Source organism: Xyrauchen texanus, chromosome 9 (assembly GCF_025860055.1).
Source record: "Xyrauchen texanus isolate HMW12.3.18 chromosome 9, RBS_HiC_50CHRs, whole genome shotgun sequence".
Taxonomy (NCBI): domain Eukaryota; kingdom Metazoa; phylum Chordata; class Actinopteri; order Cypriniformes; family Catostomidae; genus Xyrauchen; species Xyrauchen texanus.
Window position 1 is genome coordinate 42,673,656 of NC_068284.1, and position 19,826 is coordinate 42,693,481.

Here is a 19,826-nt window from a genome sequence, read left to right on the forward strand (position 1 = left end):
GACATTGCGCTGTCTGTTGGGAGGAGAAGAGGTCCACTCCCGCTCTGTAAAATCTCACCCACCATTTGTTCCTCGTTATCGAGCTTGCCCTGGGCCCAAAGGAGAATCTGCCGTGCCAGTCTGTTGAGCTGGTGTAGACCTCCTTGATGGTTTATGTAAGAGACTACTGCTGTGTTGTCCACCCGCACCAGGACATGGCAGCCTCTCAAATACTGGAGGAAGTGTTTCAGAGCCAGAAATACCGCCATCAACTCGAGGGAGTTGATGTGCTAATCGAGCTGATGACCCTCCCAATCTCCTTGAGCTGGACGACCACTTAAGACCGCACCCCAGCCTGTCAGGGAGGCATCTGTCGTTAGCAATTTGCGATGAAAAGACGCACGTAGAATGAGACCCAAAGTGAGGAACCTGGGTCTGAACCACATAGAAAGGGTACGAAGCGCATGGTGCGTAACCCTTATCTGCCTTAGGGGACTGGCCCTTGGATGAAATTCCCTGGGTTTGAGCCACAACTCAAATGATCTCATGTGCAGAAGGCCCAAAGGGATCACCGAGGACGCAGATGCCATGAGACCTAGTATTTGTTGATACTGACAAATAGTGCAACCTTGGCCTAGCCTGACTTTGCTCAGGGTGTTCTGAATGTACACGATTCAAGCGGGAGACAATTGTGCCAGTATCATGATCGAATTCCATACAATGCCCAGATAGGTAATTTCCTGAGTGGGAGAGAGAACGCTCTTTTTGATGTTGAGTCTCAGGCCCGGAGAAACCAGATGAGCTAAGATGATATCCCTGTGCTAAACTGCAAGTTCTTGTGACTGTGCTAGTATCAGCCAGTCGTCTGTGTAATTTAGAATGCGGATGCCCCGGAGTCGCAAAGGAGCCAGTGCTGCATCCATGCATTTCGTGAATGTGCGGGGTGATAGGGCTAGGCCGAATGGAAGAACCGGGTATTGGAAAGCTTCGCCCCCAAAAGCGAACCTAAGGAATTTCCTGTGTTGTGGCAGAATTTCAAGATGAAAATATGCATCCATGAGATCAATCGTGACCAACAAATCGTGATGTTGGATTTGAGACACAACCGTCTTGACAGTTAGCATCTTGAACACCCTGATTGAGCGATTTAAGCCTCGAAGGTCTAAAATTGGAGGCAACCCCCCCACCCTTCTTGGGAACCAGGAAGTATCTGCTGTATTTTAGTACAGTGAACTCATTGTCATGTTTAAGGAACCAATTTGAAATGATTCGAGCTTTGTGACATGGTGCATTATCCTGCTGGAAGTAGCCATCAGAGGATGGGTACATGGTGGCCATAAAGGGATGGACATGGTCAGAAACAATGCTCAGGTAGGCCGTGGCATTTAAACAATGCCCAATTGGCACTAAGGGGCCTAAATTGTGCCAAGAAAACATCCCCCACACCATTACACCACCACCACCAGCCTACACAGTGGTAACAAGGCATGATGGATCCATGTTCTCATTCTGTTTACGCCAAATTCTGACTCTACCATCTGAATGTCTCAACAGAAATCGAGACTCATCAGACCAGGCAACATTTTTCCAGTCTTCAACTGTCCAATTTTGGTGAGCTCTTGCAAATTGTAGCCTCTTTTTCCTATTTGTAGTGGAGATGAGTGGTACCCGGTGGGGTCTTCTGCTGTTGTAGCCCATCCACCACAAGGTTGTGCGTGTTGTGGCTTCACAAATGCTTTGCTGCATACCTCGGTTGTAACGAGTGGTTATTTCAGGCAAAGTTGCTCTTCTATCAGCTTGAATCAGTCGGCCCATTCTCCTATGACCTCTAGCATCAAAAAGGCATTTTCGCCCACAGGACTGCTGCATACTGGACGTTTTTCCCTTTTCACACCATTCTTTGTAAACCCTAGAAATGGTTGTGCGTTAAAATCCCAGTAACTGAGCAGATTGTGAAATACTCAGACCGGCCCGTCTGGCACCAACAACCATGCCACGCTCAAAATTGCTTAAATCACCTTTCTTTCCCATTCTGACATTCAGTTTGGAGTTCAGGAGAATGTAGAGGGGTCGTTCAAAAAGGATGGGGCAACCCAGAATGGGATTATAAATATGTGAAAAATAATACCATAGAGTGGTGGTGGCGTAGTGGCTAAAGCACAGGGCTATTAATCAGAGGGTCTACTCTACTACGGTGTATCCCTCCTCCTTCCCGGATTTCAGCACCAGTGTAACGCAGTTCAATGGAAAGGAGGAGGCGAGAACCGTCTTGTCAATATAAATAATATTTTAATGATAAATTTAAACAAAAGACAAAACACACACATGACGGACATGTCTGTAAACGAACTCTCTCTCCCGCATCATCCTCCACAGTCGGCCTTTATCCCTCTCGGAGGCTTGATTGGCCCAATAAGGGACCGGGTGTGTAGAATCATGACCCGGCCCCGCCCTCCGCCCTGCCACAAGATCATTACAGAATTTCTGCCTACTCTGTCAAAAATCTCTGTAATATTTAATTTCTGAACACATGCGGAATACTTTTAATTCCTCAACACGTGAGGAATGTATTTAATTCCTCAACACGTGAGGAATATGCCTAGGCCTAATTTATCTGTTTTTATGTATCACTCTCCATCCTATTAACAGTAATCAGAATCAGAAAAAGCTTTATTGCCAAGTACGTTTTTTTACGCATACAAGGAATTCGTTTTGGCGTTGTAGGAGCGTGTCACACATTCTCTAAATGTAAGAAAGTTAAGAGAAACAAGTATTAAAATATAAGCAATATAAATAAATATGTCCACACAGTATATATGAAAAGTAAGAATAAAAATAAAAGAGAGCAAAAACAGATCATTGCATGCAATTATTTCTCTTCTGGAATCAAAAACCCTTTTAGTCCTTTTACTATTTAAATTTGGAAGAGCTTTTGCGTGTCTTTACCAGCACAGGTAAACTGGCAAGCAACACATAATTAAATAAGCAAAATGCTTAGGTGGCCACCTGTTTTTGTGTTGCTCGTCCATCAAACCTGCTGTGGTCACTCTTCTGCCCTGTTCAGTCCAACCGGGGTCGCCAATTGTGTGGCCGTGGCTCAGCTCCCCAACCCATCACGGTATATATATATATATATATATATATATATATATATATATATATATATATATATATATATATATATATATAGTAAAGAGTCTCCATTAATTAATCGTGATTAATCGCATATACAAATATTTGCTGAGAAAGTCTTCAACTGTCCAATTTTGGTGAGCTCTTGCTAATTGTAGCCTCTTTTTCCTATTTGTAGTGGAGATGAGTGGTACCCGGTGGGGTCTTCTGCTGTTGTAGCCCATCCGCCTCAAGGTTGTGCGTGTTGTGGCTTCACAAATGCTTTGCTGCATACCTTGGTTGTAACGAGTGCTTATTTCAGGCAAAGTTGCTCTTCTATCAGCTTGAATCAGTCGGCCCATTCTCCTATGACCTCTAGCATCAACAAGGCATTTTCGCCCACAGGACTGCCGCATACTGGATGTTTTTCCCTTTTCACACCATTCTTTGTAAACCCTAGAAATGGTTGTGCGTGAAAATCCCAGTAACTGAGCAGATTGTGAAATACTCAGACCGGCCCGTCTGGCACCAACAACCATGCCACGCTCAAATTGCTTAAATCACCTTTCTTTCCCATTCTGACATTCAGTTTGGAGTTCAGGAGATTGTCTTGACCAGGACCACACCCCTAAATGCATTGAAGCAACTGCCATGTGATTGGTTGATTAGATAATTGCATTAATGAGAAAAAGAACAGGTGTTCCTAATAATCCTTTAGGTGAGTGTACAATGACAATCATTTTCAAGCTCAAAGTCCAATATGAAAATGGTTTGGTTTCACTTTGTGACGCAGTTTAAATTGCATTCATTTTACGAGCAAATCTCGACATTCAGAGTAATAATATTAACACTCACCCGTAATCATTTACGCACGGAGAAAAAACATATACGTCACTGAATAACAGACCAGCCGGCCTAATTTGTAACTCAGATGCCGATTTGCAATTCCACACCTGGCTGAGCGCTCTATATAATACAAATCACTCAGGGGGCGTGGTTAGGGCTTTCTCACAGTAGAAATTAATGGAGCCGTGTTGATTAGACTGACTGACAACCTATTATGTAAGGGTTGATTTAGCTCATGAAACTCACCTGTGACTGGCTGGATGGTCACTCAATCAGCCCAAAGTAAGAAAACACAAAGAATACAGTATACAAATCTACCATTTGGACTGAGTATGGGTTTAGCTTGGAAAAGTGTGGGGGCAAAAAATCACCTTTTTAAAGATTGCAGGGTACTTTATGTGTCCCCCCTGTGGCTGCTACGCCCTTGGAGGTATGGATATTTGGATGCAGTGGTTATTGTGTTTTTCTGGTGTATAAATCAGTGTAATGTCCCCACCAAATCCATCGCAAAGGTTTCGTCCTATTTCAATCAGTGTGTAGAGCTCAGGAGCTGAATAAAATGTCATAATCTGATGTGAAAATTTGTAAATGTGTTAACTGCGATAAACATTACACATTTTAAATTAATTGCATGCGTCAACACATTATTTTTGTGTAAATATTTTTGTTTATATTTTCTAATAAATATACATTTTAAAACATATTTAAAACAGTTGTACAGTTAGACTCTATTTCTAAGCACATTTCTGTGAAACTTGCTAAATAAACATTAGCTAGCAATACTATGTACATTTTTAGCTAAATATCAATACTTTTTAACAATTTTGTCGCTTGTGGAAGATAGTCAAACCTTTTTACTTACGAAGAGCCATATAAACATTTTTTTTTTGTCAGTTTCTGTGAAACTTGCTAAATAAACATCAGCTAGCAATACTATGTAACTTTTTAACCAAATATCAATAACGTTTTTTTGCCAATTTTGTCGCTTGTGAAAAATACACCTGAAATAATGTGAGGCAGAGAGCAGACGCTGTTCAGACTTTGTTTTTTTACTGGCCTGCTAGTTAGATAAGTTATCTAGCTTGTTGATTTTCCCATGTAATAAAAAATGGTAGATATCTTTCTAAAATGTAGCAGATAGCCTTACCCATGCTTCATTTTCTATATCATATATATATATATGTATATATATGTGTGTGTGTATTGTTATATAAGGGGCTTTCTCAGCAAAAATTTGTATATGTGATTAATTAATGGAGACACCATGTAATTAATTTGATTAAAAAATTTAATCGATTGACAGCCCTAATATATATATATATATTAGGGCTATATAAATATATAAATAGTAAAGAGTCTCCATTAATTAATCGTGATTAATCGCATATACACATATTTGCTGAGAAAGCCTCTTATATAACAATACACACATATATATATATATATACACTCACCTAAAGGATTATTAGGAACACCTGTTCAATTTGTCATTAATGCAATTATCTAATCAACCAATCACATGGCAGTTGCTTCAATGCATTTAGGGGTGTGGTCCTGGTCAAGACAATCTCCTGAACTCCAAACTGAATGTCAGAGTAGGAAAGAAAGGTGATTTAAGCAATTTTGACCGTGGCATGGTTGTTGGTGCCAGACGGGCCGGTCTGAGTATTTCACAATCTGCTCAGTTTCTGGGATTTTCACGCACAACCATTTCTAGGGTTTACAAAGAATGGTGTGAAAAGGGAAAAACATCCAGTATGCACCAGTCCTGTGGGCGAAAATGCCTTGTTGATGCTAGAGGTCAGAGGAGAATGGGTCGACTGATTCAAGCTGATAGAAGAGCAACTTTGCCTGAAATAACCACTCGTTACAACTGAGGTATGCAGCAAAGCATTTGTGAAGCCACAACATGCACAACCTTGAGGCGGATGGGCTACAACAGCAGAAGACCCCACCGGGTACCACTCATCTCCACTACAAATAGGAAAAAGAGGCTACAATTTGCAAGAGCACACCAAAATTGGACAGTTGAAGACTGGAAAAATGTTGCCTGGTCTGATGAGTCTTGATTTCTGTTGAGACATTCAGATGGTAGAGTCAGAATTTGGCATAAACATAATGAGAACATGGATCCATCATGCCTTGTTACCACTGTGCAGGCTGGTGGTGGTGGTGTAATGGTGTGGGGGATGTTTTCTTGGCACACTTTAGGCCCCTTAGTGCCAATTGGGCATCGTTTAAATGCCACGGCCTACCTGAGCATTGTTTCTGACCATGTCCATCCCTTTATGGCCACCATATACCCATCCTCTGATGGCTACTTCCAGCAGGATAATGCACCATGTCACAAAGCTCGAATCATTTCAAATTGGTTTCTTGAACATGACAATGAGTTCACTGTACTAAAATGGTCCCCACAGTCACCAGATCTCAACCCAATAGAGCATCTTTGGGATGTGGTGGAACGGGAGCTTCGTGCCCTGGATGTGCATTCCACAAACCTCCATCAACTGCAATTATAGTATATTTTAATATTCTAGTATGTTTTTATATATCATTCAATATTTTAGTATGTTTTTATATATCAAAATACTTATATGAGTTTCCAGGCCTTTGAGTGAGCCAGGAGAGAGCATATGAGGTTACTAAAAGTGTTGATACTGCAGAGAACACAAAGAATGGTATATAACCTTGAAAAACAAGTGTATTTCTTCAAAAACAAAAAGTGTTTCTGTTAATCAATAGTACACTGATGAGAATCCTTGGTGTGCTGGTATGTATCTTTTCAAAGATACTTTTAATCAGTTATATGAATGGTGTCTTGTTTTAATAAGCTAAATGTATTATAATTTTGCAGCTGGTGTTTTCTTTCAAATAACAATGTGTATGAACAAACAAGGCTGCCCATTGAGAGAATGTGCTGAAAATGCAGGAAAAAGATAAAAAGTATTTGATGGAGACATGGCTGTTTACGCAGATGTTTCTAGGAGTTGATGTACTCTGTCCATGAACTGTAACATGAGGTCAAGTTATGAGAGGCTACCAAAGATATATGTTTCTTTTTCTTTTTAATAGATAGACGAGGGATCTCCCACCAATATTTAATTAACAAAGGACGTAGAACATATTGGTGGGAAAGAGACAAGGCAGTGACCTCATGCGTCAGAGACAGTGGGTAACAAGATAACAAAAAAGGTATATAACTGAGAACTTAGAAAAATGAGTCAGAACGGACAGCTGGCCGGTCTCATGTTTGTTGGTGTTCAATAAACTACAATTTTGGCATCTGGAACTCAAGACTCTTAGAGTTTTCTTACAACTTAGAGAGATTCATCGTGATATTCCACGACATATCTTTGGCGTCCAACTCGTGGGGCTGGCATTGAGGTCAAGGGGGCAGAGGTCGCTGGTGGGACGGCTTGCACGAATCGCACAGAAACACCGGCGCCAGAAACTGAGGTAAGCATCTTTGCTTAAGGTGTTTTTGTGTGATCTGTGGTAGCGAGTCCCGGTAAGTGGCTTCCCTAAGACTTTTGCCAGTCCGGACATAGAATAATTCGAACTAATTGGCTAAAATAGAGATGAGTTCCAGATTTCAAAGAATTTGGGGTGGGAATGTTTTATTTAAAGAAGTCGAGAAGCGACTGAATGTTTTTTTTAAAGAAGTCGAGAAGCGACTAAATGTTTTATTTAAAGAAGTCGAGAAGCGACTGAATGTTTTATTTAAAGAAGTCGAGAAGTGACTGAATGTTATTTAAAGAAGTCGAGAAGCGACTGAATGTTTTTTTAAAGAAGTTGAGAAGTGACTGAATGTTATTTAAAGAAGTCGAGAAGTGACTGAATGTTATTTAAAGAAGTCGAGAAGTGACTGAATGTTATTTAAAGAAGTCGAGAAGTGACTGAATGTTATTTAAAGAAGTCGAGAAGCGACTGAATGTTTTATTTAAAGAAGTCGAGAAGCGACTGAATGTTTTATTTAAAGAAGTCGAGAAGTGACTGAATGTTATTTAAAGAAGTCGAGAAGTGACTGAATGTTATTTAAAGAAGTCGAGAAGCGACTGAATGTTTTTTTAAAGAAGTTGAGAAGCGACTGAATGTTTTATTTAAAGAAGTCGAGAAGCGACTGAATGTTATTTAAAGAAGTCGAGAAGCGACTGAATGTTATTTAAAGAGTCGAGAAGCGACCAAAAGTTATTAAAAAGTCGAGAAGCGACTAAAAAAGAGTTGAGAAGCAACTTTGGGCCTGGAGGTGAGTCGAGAAGCGACGACGCGTGAAAATTCCCGGTTAGGTGCATTTATTCAAGGTTTGGCCAAGAAGTGGCAGAGAAAATCCTGTACAGGTGAAAATCCTAACTCGGGTGGTTGAAATTCGCGTAAAATTCCTCCAGGTGTTAGATTTAGTTATTTATTGAAGTGTTTGACGGAACCCGGACTGTGTAGAAAACGGGGAAATGTTGAACTATGTGCATGTTTGAGATAATGAATAATGTGCATGACTAACTATGTTGTTGGTGCATGTGTGCTTGCGGCACTAAACGCACTGTTTTTGTGTTTATTCAAATGCATGATTGCAGTGTGATGATGTATTGTGTGCAGAGGCAGAATAATACAGAGAATCAGGTGCACTGAGGAGATGCTAAATGAGAGCAAAAGTGGAAAATGAATTGAAACAGTCAATTGAATAAAACAATTGTTGAAAAAGTATAAAGATGCAAAATGGCACCTGCTTCTCTGACATCTCCTTGCCTTGCTCTCACTCACTGGTCAGCTGAACGGACAACTCTGTGAGTGAGGGGAAGGGGAGATTAAGAAGACAAAAAATAGAATAATTGGGAAAAAGATAAAGAAAAGGCAAAATGTTTTCCATTGCAGTGAACAAGACTAGAGAAAAATGCAGAGACAAGCGAGTTTTGTAAAGTCTGGAGATCAACGCAGATCTGAAGAGTGGGAGAGAGAATTGGAGAATACACTGATAGAGTCAAAAGGGGATCAGTGATAATTTTTGGAAAGAATCAGAGTATATATTATACAGGGCAGGGGAGGAAGTTAACTAAGAGAAAAAAAAGAAAAAAAAAAAAAAAAGAAAAAAAGGAACTGGTGAAGGGTCTGATTAAATAGTAAACTTAGCGGAGACCTTACAAGAATGGCTGTTTGTTGAATGGAAAGAAATTGCAGCAGGTAACATTTCTCTCTCATACAGTACGCTAGAGACTGAGTGCTGTGAAGAGCTGTAGGGGAGGGGCTGCTAGAGCCAGAAATGGGAGCTGTAAGGGGAGGGCTATGAGCATGCACAGTAACAGAGAGATTTTTTTTTTTTTTTTCCTTGTCTCAGTTTTCCTCATGAAACAGAAATCATAATGTGGAAATAAGCTGTTACTGAATTTGAGAGGAGACTAACTGAGAGGATAAAATAAATAGAATTAAAAAGATTAATAATAAAAACACAGGGAATTAGTGATCATTTCTGGAGTTATGAACAAATTAAATAAAGTCCAACATTTAAAGGTGATTTTTAATAGAGAAAGGAGAATTAGCACCCATGTAGAAATTGTCTTGAACAGAGACCCAAAATGGGTGTGACAGCTGTGGGTGGAATATAAAAATAATTAACAGATATAGCAATCAACCGCTGTAATTAATGAGTGTTTTTTATGGAAATAAAAGTGAGAGAGGCATAATAAGAGGAGAGCAAAAGGAGGGGCAGAAGTAATAGGTTGTTTTAGTATAGTATTTTTTGAGAGCTCTGTGTTTATAAAGGCCTTGTGTTTGTAAAAGTGTGAAATGTTCTGTGTTTGTGAGAGTTTGTGTGTCTGTGTGTGAAATTATGGGAAGTATCACTGAAGTGTGATTGCGTATGGATGTGTGTATGAGCCCTATAAATAAAGGGACACAGAGTGTATGTTGTATGAGCCCTATAAATATCAATCCAGATAGAGAGGTTGATCATTTGCTGCATAACTAATGAGGAGTATGTATGAAATTTACATAAAGGAAAATCTATTTTGACTATTTTCATCAATATAAGAGGCAGAAGAGATCTGATGATTAAAAACAAAGAGGGAACTTAATAAATATTCTGATTGTAGAATGAAAACCAATGATAAAAATATATGTGTATGTCTGTGTAAATGTGTGTGTGTGTGTGTGTGTGTGTGTATGTATAAGGATAAATATAATAAAGTATAAACAAACAAATAGCTGTAAAACAAAAATGTGCATGAAATCAAAAAGTTAACCCTTAGCGGACTGGACAATGTTTATTCTTGGGCTGTTCTTTTCATGCCATGAATGAAGCCTGATATAAGATTAACTAAACTGAGAGGGAGCAGCTGCTGAATGGACATGTGTCAGATCATAACTCTTTTCATATCAAAGTGATGAGTAAGAATATTTAGATTATAAAAAAGTGATCACTTTAAAGCGATTGAATTGCATTTGGGAAATCACATTATCTGGACAAACAATAAAGCTTTGAGTCGAGTGTATTGCATTAAACTAAAGTCAAATAAGTCATTGGATTTTAAACCAAGGTTGTATTTAAGATAAGTGTTGTTATATTAAAGCAAATGGCAAAAGAGGACCAAAGATATGATAAAATAAGAAAACTATATTTTGTATCTTATGCAGTAAACCTTAAATGTGAAAACTTCACATTCATGTGTCTGTTTTATGTTCTGTCTGGTCCAGTTTATGAGAGAATACTATTTTAACATTATTAAATTAAACACTAGAAAGTTATTTTTGATTTTTCTATGATTTTAAAAATGTCTGGAGAACAATTTAAATGTGAGTGCAGCGTTGTCGGTGTAAACTTGATCAACCAACAAAAGATAGGCAGAGATTTGTTATTTTTGTTAGGGACTGTCTGATGAAGGCATTGAGGATGACTTTGAGGGGAAACAGGCCTCTCTTGATGTCTTCAGACAGACAGAAAGGGGCCCCGACTTTAGAAAAAGATAAATAGCAGATAGATAGATATTTTGTTTTTATTTTATTTATTTTTTGTTTGGTATACACAGAATAGGTCTTGGTTGATCATGGGTACACAGAGAAGCTGCATTTGAGACTAAAATTAAAGGAAAATAAATTTAAGAATGATTTGGATCATTTAAACATTGGTCTTGGGGGCGGGTGAAGCCCATGGAGAAAGGTTAAGATTAAATTGAACATCATAACTTCCTCAAATATGAATGTTAATAAGTTCATATTCATGTGTCTATTCTGTGTTTCTTTTGTCATCATTATGTGTGTTGTTTCACTAACTCATTCTGGAACTAGTTTCTCACCATTGCAGACGGCTGAGAAAGATGATTTTATAGAAGTTACTAATGCTGCAGGAGGAAATCAGGACACAAAGAAGACTGAAAATGATGTGATTGATCTGATTGATCTTCCTGCGCTCATTACTGCTGGTAATCATTATTGATTTGCCATTTATAATGTGGATTAAAATTTCTCTGGAAAAGTTTATTTCAGTCCTATACGATCACTTTATGATTTTCCAGAATGCCATCAATGGGGTTCAATGCCGTGTCTAAATTAATGCCATCATTGGGGTTCAATACCCATGTCTAAATTGTTCTGAGGGTCTAAATTTAAATCCAGCAGCTAACCACTGATTTATTGGTTGAAGAGTAAATATTACAAACATATGGCAAAGTTATAGAGTTACCTATTGGATTGGTTACTCCCCCAAATTTTCCAGAGAGTACCCTCATAATAAAGAAATAAAAAGAGGTTAGTGTGTGCTACAAAGTGCTGATTGAGTGTCTATTTCTATTACTACTATTTTAGTTTGCCATAGTTAATACATGAAAGTGTAATTTTAGAGGTATAATAGTGATAACTGTTAAAAGATGATGAAACATTTGGATAAAAAAATAAATAAATAAATAATGTAAGAGTCATGAGAAATTAAAAGTACGTAGTGCATCTTACTGAGCAATTATTTCAAAACACAAGAAAAGAGATATGTTTTTAGATATGTTTGTCTTTAATACTTTATTATGTTTAAACTTTTACTTACTTTTCTGTTAGTTTAAAAACTTGATTTATATTATTTTATTAGATAGAATGGAAGTTCCTTCACCTGAGAAAGTGTAAGAAATGGAGAAAGTAGTAATAATAAATTATTACTTAACAATAAAAAAGGGATTATATTATATTAATAATAAGATAGGTGTTATAAATGTAAAGCTCTGCATGAACAGAAGGCTAGAAATAAGTTGTATTGATTATATAGAGAATATCAAAAAAGACATTGTGTTCTGTTTTATTAAAGTTTAGAAGGTTATTTGTATGTTGTTTGAATGAATAAAGTAAGTTGAGAGTATTTTTTTTTTTTTTTTTTTTTTTTAAATGGTGTGAGATGAGAAAGTTTGAGAGCAGTTAATATAATCAGTTATTATAAATATCACTATTTTTACTGTTGAAGAATAAATTAAATATATTATTGTGAGATTGTAAAATGAAAAAATAAGAAATAGCTGTAATGAGATTAGAAACAGTGTGAGGGAGAGGAATGCCCCCCCCCCCCCCCCTTCTCACTCTCAGTCTAAAATTGATAAATGTCTGCTTGAAACAGAAACACAAGAGCAGATTTTGAAGAAATACCTATAAGTTGTTTTATTTTATTTTGATTTTATTTTTATATGTAAAATTATGTGCCTTGACAATAATGTTAGATAGAGTGAAATGAAGGAGTTCAAACAGCTCTCCTCATCAATGATTAAAGATTTTATATATTCAGAGGGCAATCTAAAGTTAAGGGTTTATACTGAAAACAACAGATTGAGTTGAAAATTCATCTGAAAGAATAAATGTAGGTTCAAAAACTATCTAGAGACCATTATTGAATTAAGGTGATGTTTTTAAATTAAGCTTCCTAGAAGCGTGAGAGGCTCTGATCTGATGTTAGTCCCCACCATGATACATAGTTTTGTGTAACATTTGCTAAAGTAGCAGAAATAAAATCTGAATGGAAATTAATGATCTATAAATGAGTTCAATTTTAGCATATTTTACTTTTACTTTGGACAATTTTAATAGATTGATGAATTTTTAATAATGCTTTTTTGAATTTAACTATGTTTTGAATTGTCTCCATATTTAAGCATTTGTAGATGTTCCATTGGCTGTGTCGGTTCTCTGGTGATATTCCCTGAAAAAGAAAATATCTGTTTACTGATAGCAAATTATTACGGATTGAGGACTGACCAGTATCAAGACCAGGGGCAAGAGGTGACGACCCAATGACGGGTAAGACTTGACAATGGCGTCACCGCCCAAGAAGGTTTGAAAGGGTTTTAAGGGGTGGATAAATGCTGCATTTTAATAACCGCTTTACTAAAATAACTTATCACAGTGTTAAATACCAAGCATTCTGTCACTGTGTTGTCAGGGGATCATACCCTGTGTAGAGGATTATTTATAGATTGGTTTTGGGGGTAAAGTTTTGAGAACCGTTGCAGACAAAGGAGTGCCTGACTTATTATAGAAGTATTAAACAAACATGAGAATGTTTGTATGATAATGAATTTAGACTGGAAGATGATTTATTACTTTTACTTATGCTTTAATTGAACTCATGTACATTGTAAAAGTAATGAAGAATGGAAAAGATACATGGTGGTGACTAAAGATTAAGATTGCTTGTCTTGTTTGTTTGTAACAATATAAATGGAATTAATTAAGAAATAGGGTGCAGGGTTGGCTACAATTGGTATAATAATTGAAAAAACAATTCTTGAGAGGGAATAATATTATATTGTGTGTTACCATTGATTAAATAATTATGTAAAAAAACCAGATGAAGTACTGATCAATGTAAATGGCCCAATGCAACAGAAAGACCAAACTGGGAGGAAAATGATTACTCGAATGATGTTATATATTTGATAATTCTTTTATTGATTTAATATTCTGAATTACTCTGATATAGTCTGAAACTATGAAAAACAGCTTAGCTTGCAGGGAAAATTAATTAATGTGATACAGACATTGAGAGTCCTTGGGAAACAGGAGGAAATGAAATGTATGTGATAAGTGAATGAGTAGGGAGTTTTAAGATAAGGAACACCTGTGGTAGTTTACCTCCTCTGTGGAGAATTATAGCCTTTTGTGAATTACCCTTTCTGTGAATGACCATGAAAAATGTTGTGTATAGATAATAAAGGGATGATCTAATGTTTTTAATTGGAACAAAGTCAGGCTATGCCTGGCTCCTGCCTGGAGGAGGCAGAGGACCCATGTGTTATTTAGTGCTAGAAATGAGATGCAACAAATGTGTGTGTAGCAAATGACTCTAATAAGGGAAATCATTTAATATATTAATCAAATGAATGCAGAAAGTAATGAATGTTAGTTAATATAAAACATGTAACCATATGAGGTGATTACAGTGTTCTTTATGAATATAAAATGAAATAGTCATGCTGGTGCCATCATTGAAGCAAGTTAGGACAGGATGACCCGCTAAAGGAGAGAAGGTGGAAAACAATTGCGGCCTACAATACCAATGAATAAGAAAGACATAATAATATGGATGTTATTACTGACATACTTGGGACAAGTGTTGCCCCCAATGACGGGGCCTACCAGAGAAACGTCCCAAGAAGGACCAGGATCACCAGATGAACAATTCTAAGAAAGCGTAATGCAGAGTGGGTTCCATACAATCAGCCTTGGGGATCTTGGATGGCCTTTCCAATGAAGCTGACCTAAAACGAAATACTCCAGAATGTGAATTAAGAAAGTACAGAGCACTTGACGGACTGTATTGAAAAAACTTTGAATATGGACTTCCCAACGATGAATACGAGGCAAGATTCAGACAAAGAAGAGCAGCAAGCACAAAAACAAGAACCCGAGGAAGAAGATCAACAGGAAACGGCTACAGAATCTGAAGAAAGTGCAGAGGAGATAGAACAACGACAAACGAACATAGGGGAAGAGCACACTGAGGAAGAGGCAGAAGGACTTGCCGCAGTAGAGCAGGAAAGCATAGAAAGTGAGACGGAAGTACATGTCACAGAAGAACAGGACCAAGAAGGTGAAGAAGGAGAAAGACAAGAAGAAAGTGATCGTCCTGCTGAAACAGATTCAGAAGCAACTGAAGGAAATGAAACAGGCCAACAAGCGCAGTTGTTCGAGGAAGAGTTGTGGCACATGGAGAAAGAATGGAAGCTCAAGGAGGTACTAGTGTTGATGATGCTGTTACTAACATATTTGGGACAGGTATTGCCTCCTATACAGGGCCTACCGGACAGGCGATCAAGGAAGGCCCAGACTCTCCAGGTGAAGGACTGTCACAACGACTATGGTATGATGAATTTCCTACAATTGACATCTCAGACCTTCAATATTATTCCCGAATGAGCAGAGACTAGATAACATAGCACGAGAAATCAGAAAGAAGCTGAACGCCTGGATCACTAAACAAAGGTGAACCCGAAAAGCAGAGAATCTGGATAAACAATTTGGCTAAGCAGAACAAACCGAAGAATCGGCCTCAAAAGACACCTGTCAAAATAATCACCCAAAGACTGAAAAAGCAAATAAATTTAGAAAATGATATGGAACCCATAGAGTCAGCAGGAACAGAGGAACTATTACAATATGCAAATCAAAATGACTGGTATAAATGGGCCAGATATAAAGCTAAGCAAGCAAAAATGACAAACTGTGTAATGTGCTCGCCCACTCCATTGAAAAAATTTGTAGTAGTCCCAAATCAGTATGATTATAAGCATTGCGCTGAGTATTATGCCAAAAATTGTGGTAAAACAGGGAGAACAGTGTTCTGCCCAACAGGATGTTTAGCATTATTGGGTCATCCGGAATATGATAAATATAATAAGATGATATGGTGGGGAGATGAAGGCAGAAAGTTAGACAAATACGTGTGGATAATGAGAAAAAAGAAAGCCCATTATCATATAAATAAATCGTCAACTGGAGTATGAATGCTTTAACAAAACTAAAGAATGTAGGACAATTTAAGGGTAATTGTGCAGTAATATGGCATATAGATGATGAAATGTTTTTTAATAATAATGCGATTAGGTTTAGATTTAGATTGCTGTACATACATACCAAATAATATATCCCCAGAAGGACCTTTTACCCAGGCGATGAGGAAACTGCATGACCTGAGAAAGGAAGTTAAATCTAATGCAGGGAGAGATCAGCTGTTTGGACAATGGTTTGATGACCTTTTTGGGTCATGGAAGATTGGGCTAATGAAAATAGGTATAATGTTAGTAATAGGCTTGACCCTATTTGCTTTATTGTTTTGTTGTATTATACCCATTCTGAGATCAATAATGACTAGAACCGTAGCTAGAACCGTGGCTAAACAAATGGCAACTGTTTCAATGCTACCACCGGGACAGGGCCAGAATCTAGATATTGTACCATTGGGCCAGGATTGGATGAACTTGATGAGATTTACTGAGAAGCAATCAAGAAAATAACAATGTAAGGGGAATTTTATTTTTGAACACTTTTCTCATGTTTTTGATAGTAAGGGAGACAGCAAGACTATTGTACTTTCATTTTACATAACAAAATAGGTAGCAACTCAAGAAAGGAGTTAGAGGGTGTTTTGTTTGTTATTTTTAACATGTTCCCCTATTACTCTCAATGTAACCAATTACTTATTACTTATAATGATTGATGAAGTATATCTTTAGTACAATGTATCTAATCAAATAGAAGTAGTATTACTGATGATTATGATCAAGCATAATATACCTATGAAGTAATTGCCAAGAGAAGACATGTGAGGGAGACATTTGAAGAAAGGAGCGACGAGCACCTCAGTGCTTGGCTGCAAGAGCAAATAGACTCAACTGGTGGTTTAAAAACCCGCTGTCTGCTCCAACACATCACCAGATAGCTCCAGGCTACCGAATTGTCTGTGAGTTCCTCTGGCAACGAAGGATGAATATTACTATGTTACTTTTTCTAGTGTTTTGTTAAACATATATATGTATACCTTCTACTTAATGGATAATAAATTGTACTCTACATCACGCAAGGCTTCACAGTTGCATGCATATGCTTATTACAAATGAGTTGATTTCGGTTTCCCACCCCCAGGAACAGTGATAGCTAGAGGACTGGGATCTTTTACTCTTTCCTAGTTACGTGTGGAGGGAGATGTTTGGTCCCAAGTCCTGCAGAGTGCAGCCCCATAAAGATGGCATTGGATAGTGGACTGAGTAGCCTACTTTGGCTACATGATGATATGGGACAGGCTGGCTTGTGTGACTGCACTCTGGTTTGAGGGAATAGAGTGTGAGACTTTTTAAGTCTCAGAGGTGGGAATATATAGTATATTTTAATATTCTAGTATGTTTTTATATATCATTCAATATTTTAGTATGTTTTTATATATCAAAATACTTATATGAGTTTCCAGGCCTTTGAGTGAGCCAGGAGAGAGCATATGAGGTTACTAAAAGTGTTGATACTGCAGAGAACACAAAGAATGGTATATAACCTTGAAAAACAAGTGTATTTCTTCAAAAACAAAAAGTGTTTCTGTTAATCAATAGTACACTGATGAGAATCCTTGGTGTGCTGGTATGTATCTTTTCAAAGATACTTTTAATCAGTTATATGAATGGTGTCTTGTTTTAATAAGCTAAATGTATTATAATTTTGCAGCTGGTGTTTTCTTTCAAATAACAATGTGTATGAACAAACAAGGCTGCCCATTGAGAGAATGTGCTGAAAATGCAGGAAAAAGATAAAAAGTATTTGATGGAGACATGGCTGTTTACGCAGATGTTTCTAGGAGTTGATGTACTCTGTCCATGAACTGTAACATGAGGTCAAGTTATGAGAGGCTACCAAAGATATATGTTTCTTTTTCTTTTTAATAGATAGACGAGGGATCTCCCACCAATATTTAATTAACAAAGGACGTAGAACATATTGGTGGGAAAGAGACAAGGCAGTGACCTCATGCGTCAGAGACAGTGGGTAACAAGATAACAAAAAAGGTACAGTATATAACTGAGAACTTAGAAAAATGAGTCAGAACGGACAGCTGGCCGGTCTCATGTTTGTTGGTGTTCAATAAACTACAATTTTGGCATCTGGAACTCAAGCCTCTGAGAGTTTTCTTACAACTTAGAGAGATTCATCGTGATATTCCACGACACAATATGCTATCCTATCAATATGGGCCAACATTTCTAAAGAATGCTTTCAGCACCTTGTTGAATCAATGCCACGTAGAATTAAGGCAGTTCTGAAGGCGAAAGGGGGTCAAACACAGTATTAGTATGGTGTTCCTAATAATCCTTTAGGTGAGTGTATATATATATATATATATATATATATATATATATATATATATATATATATATATATATATGTGTATTGTATATATGAGGCTTTCTCAGCAAATATTTGTATATGCGATTAATCACGATTATTATTGTATTGTATATATATATATATAAAATATTCAGATAATTAAAATGCACTACATTCTTAATCATTGATAAGATGATAAAAAAAGCGGCTTTAGAATACAATGTATTGTTTACTACCATATTATTGATCATAAGACAATCATTGGCATACAGTTCACAGCAATCCAGTTCACAAGTAAATTGTAAATCCGTTGGAGATTTATTATAAGGGCTTGTTTAAGGAGCCGTCAATTTACACCTGCGTCAGACATTTGTTTTATTTATACTTACAAAACTTTTACATCTAGAGCCAAGAGGTATATTAAAACAAACAACAACAAAAAGGAAAATAAATAAACAGTTTAATAAAAATATCAAATTGTTTATATATTTCAATGCACTTTACAGCTTTCTTGTTACTCAAATTTAAAATTGTTCTTAGGTATTGCTGAACCTCGGAATTAAAACTAATGGTTTATATCCACCATACATATTTATGAATACTAAACTTTGCCAACAAAAGCAGAAGATTAATCAAATAATATTCCTTATGAAGAGACAAAAAAAGAATAAAACATTTTCAAAACAAAGATACAATAATAAGAATAATATGATCTCTAACAATCTTGCAGAAATCAGACCAAAAACAAGTCGAGTAGGGACAACTCCAAAATAAATGAAAAAATGTTTCCTCCTGCAGACCACAAAATGTACAGAATATATCGACATCACAATTAAATCTCTCTACAAGAAAATAATTTGTGAGGTAGTACTTATAAATACGTCTGAAGGAAATTTCTTTGATTTTATTCGTGATTAAATATTTATGGGTAATTTCCAAATTTTGCACCATCTCAATCCAGCGTCACACATGCTTGTATAGTGTCTCGGGTGCATAGCATCATAAACATAAAATGTTTAGTTCACTGTTTCAAGTTAAATATAGTTTAATACTCAATCTTTAAACACATCTTGAGATCCCCTAGTTCGCATTTGCACTCCTTCATGTGTTTTGAACGCAATAACGTGTTGTTATGCCTACTGAAGTATTTTCTTCACTGTATAAACTGCACGTTGCTCATACAGCTGAAATTTCACTTACTGCCCTCTGGAGTAAACAGGTGGTACTACAAGCTTGTATTTCTCAGGACTCTTCCTTATTATGGTCCGGTGACCCCTCCATCCAATTAATTTTATTAATTAAAAACAATTCTTGGGTTGCTCATTTACATGGGGTTTTTAATTCTCCCTGATTCCCATCGTAATTGGGGAACCAAGTCAATTCAGAGCTCATGGGCGAGGGGATTTATGTCACGTGACAGCTACAAAGCTCTATTAGCAGCTCTACATGTTGTTGACCCTACCACAGAGTATAATCAGAATCGCCTTAGGATATTATATTATATAGTAGTATTATATAACAGGTGCCATTGGGAGCAACTTGGGGTTCAGTGTCTTGCCCAA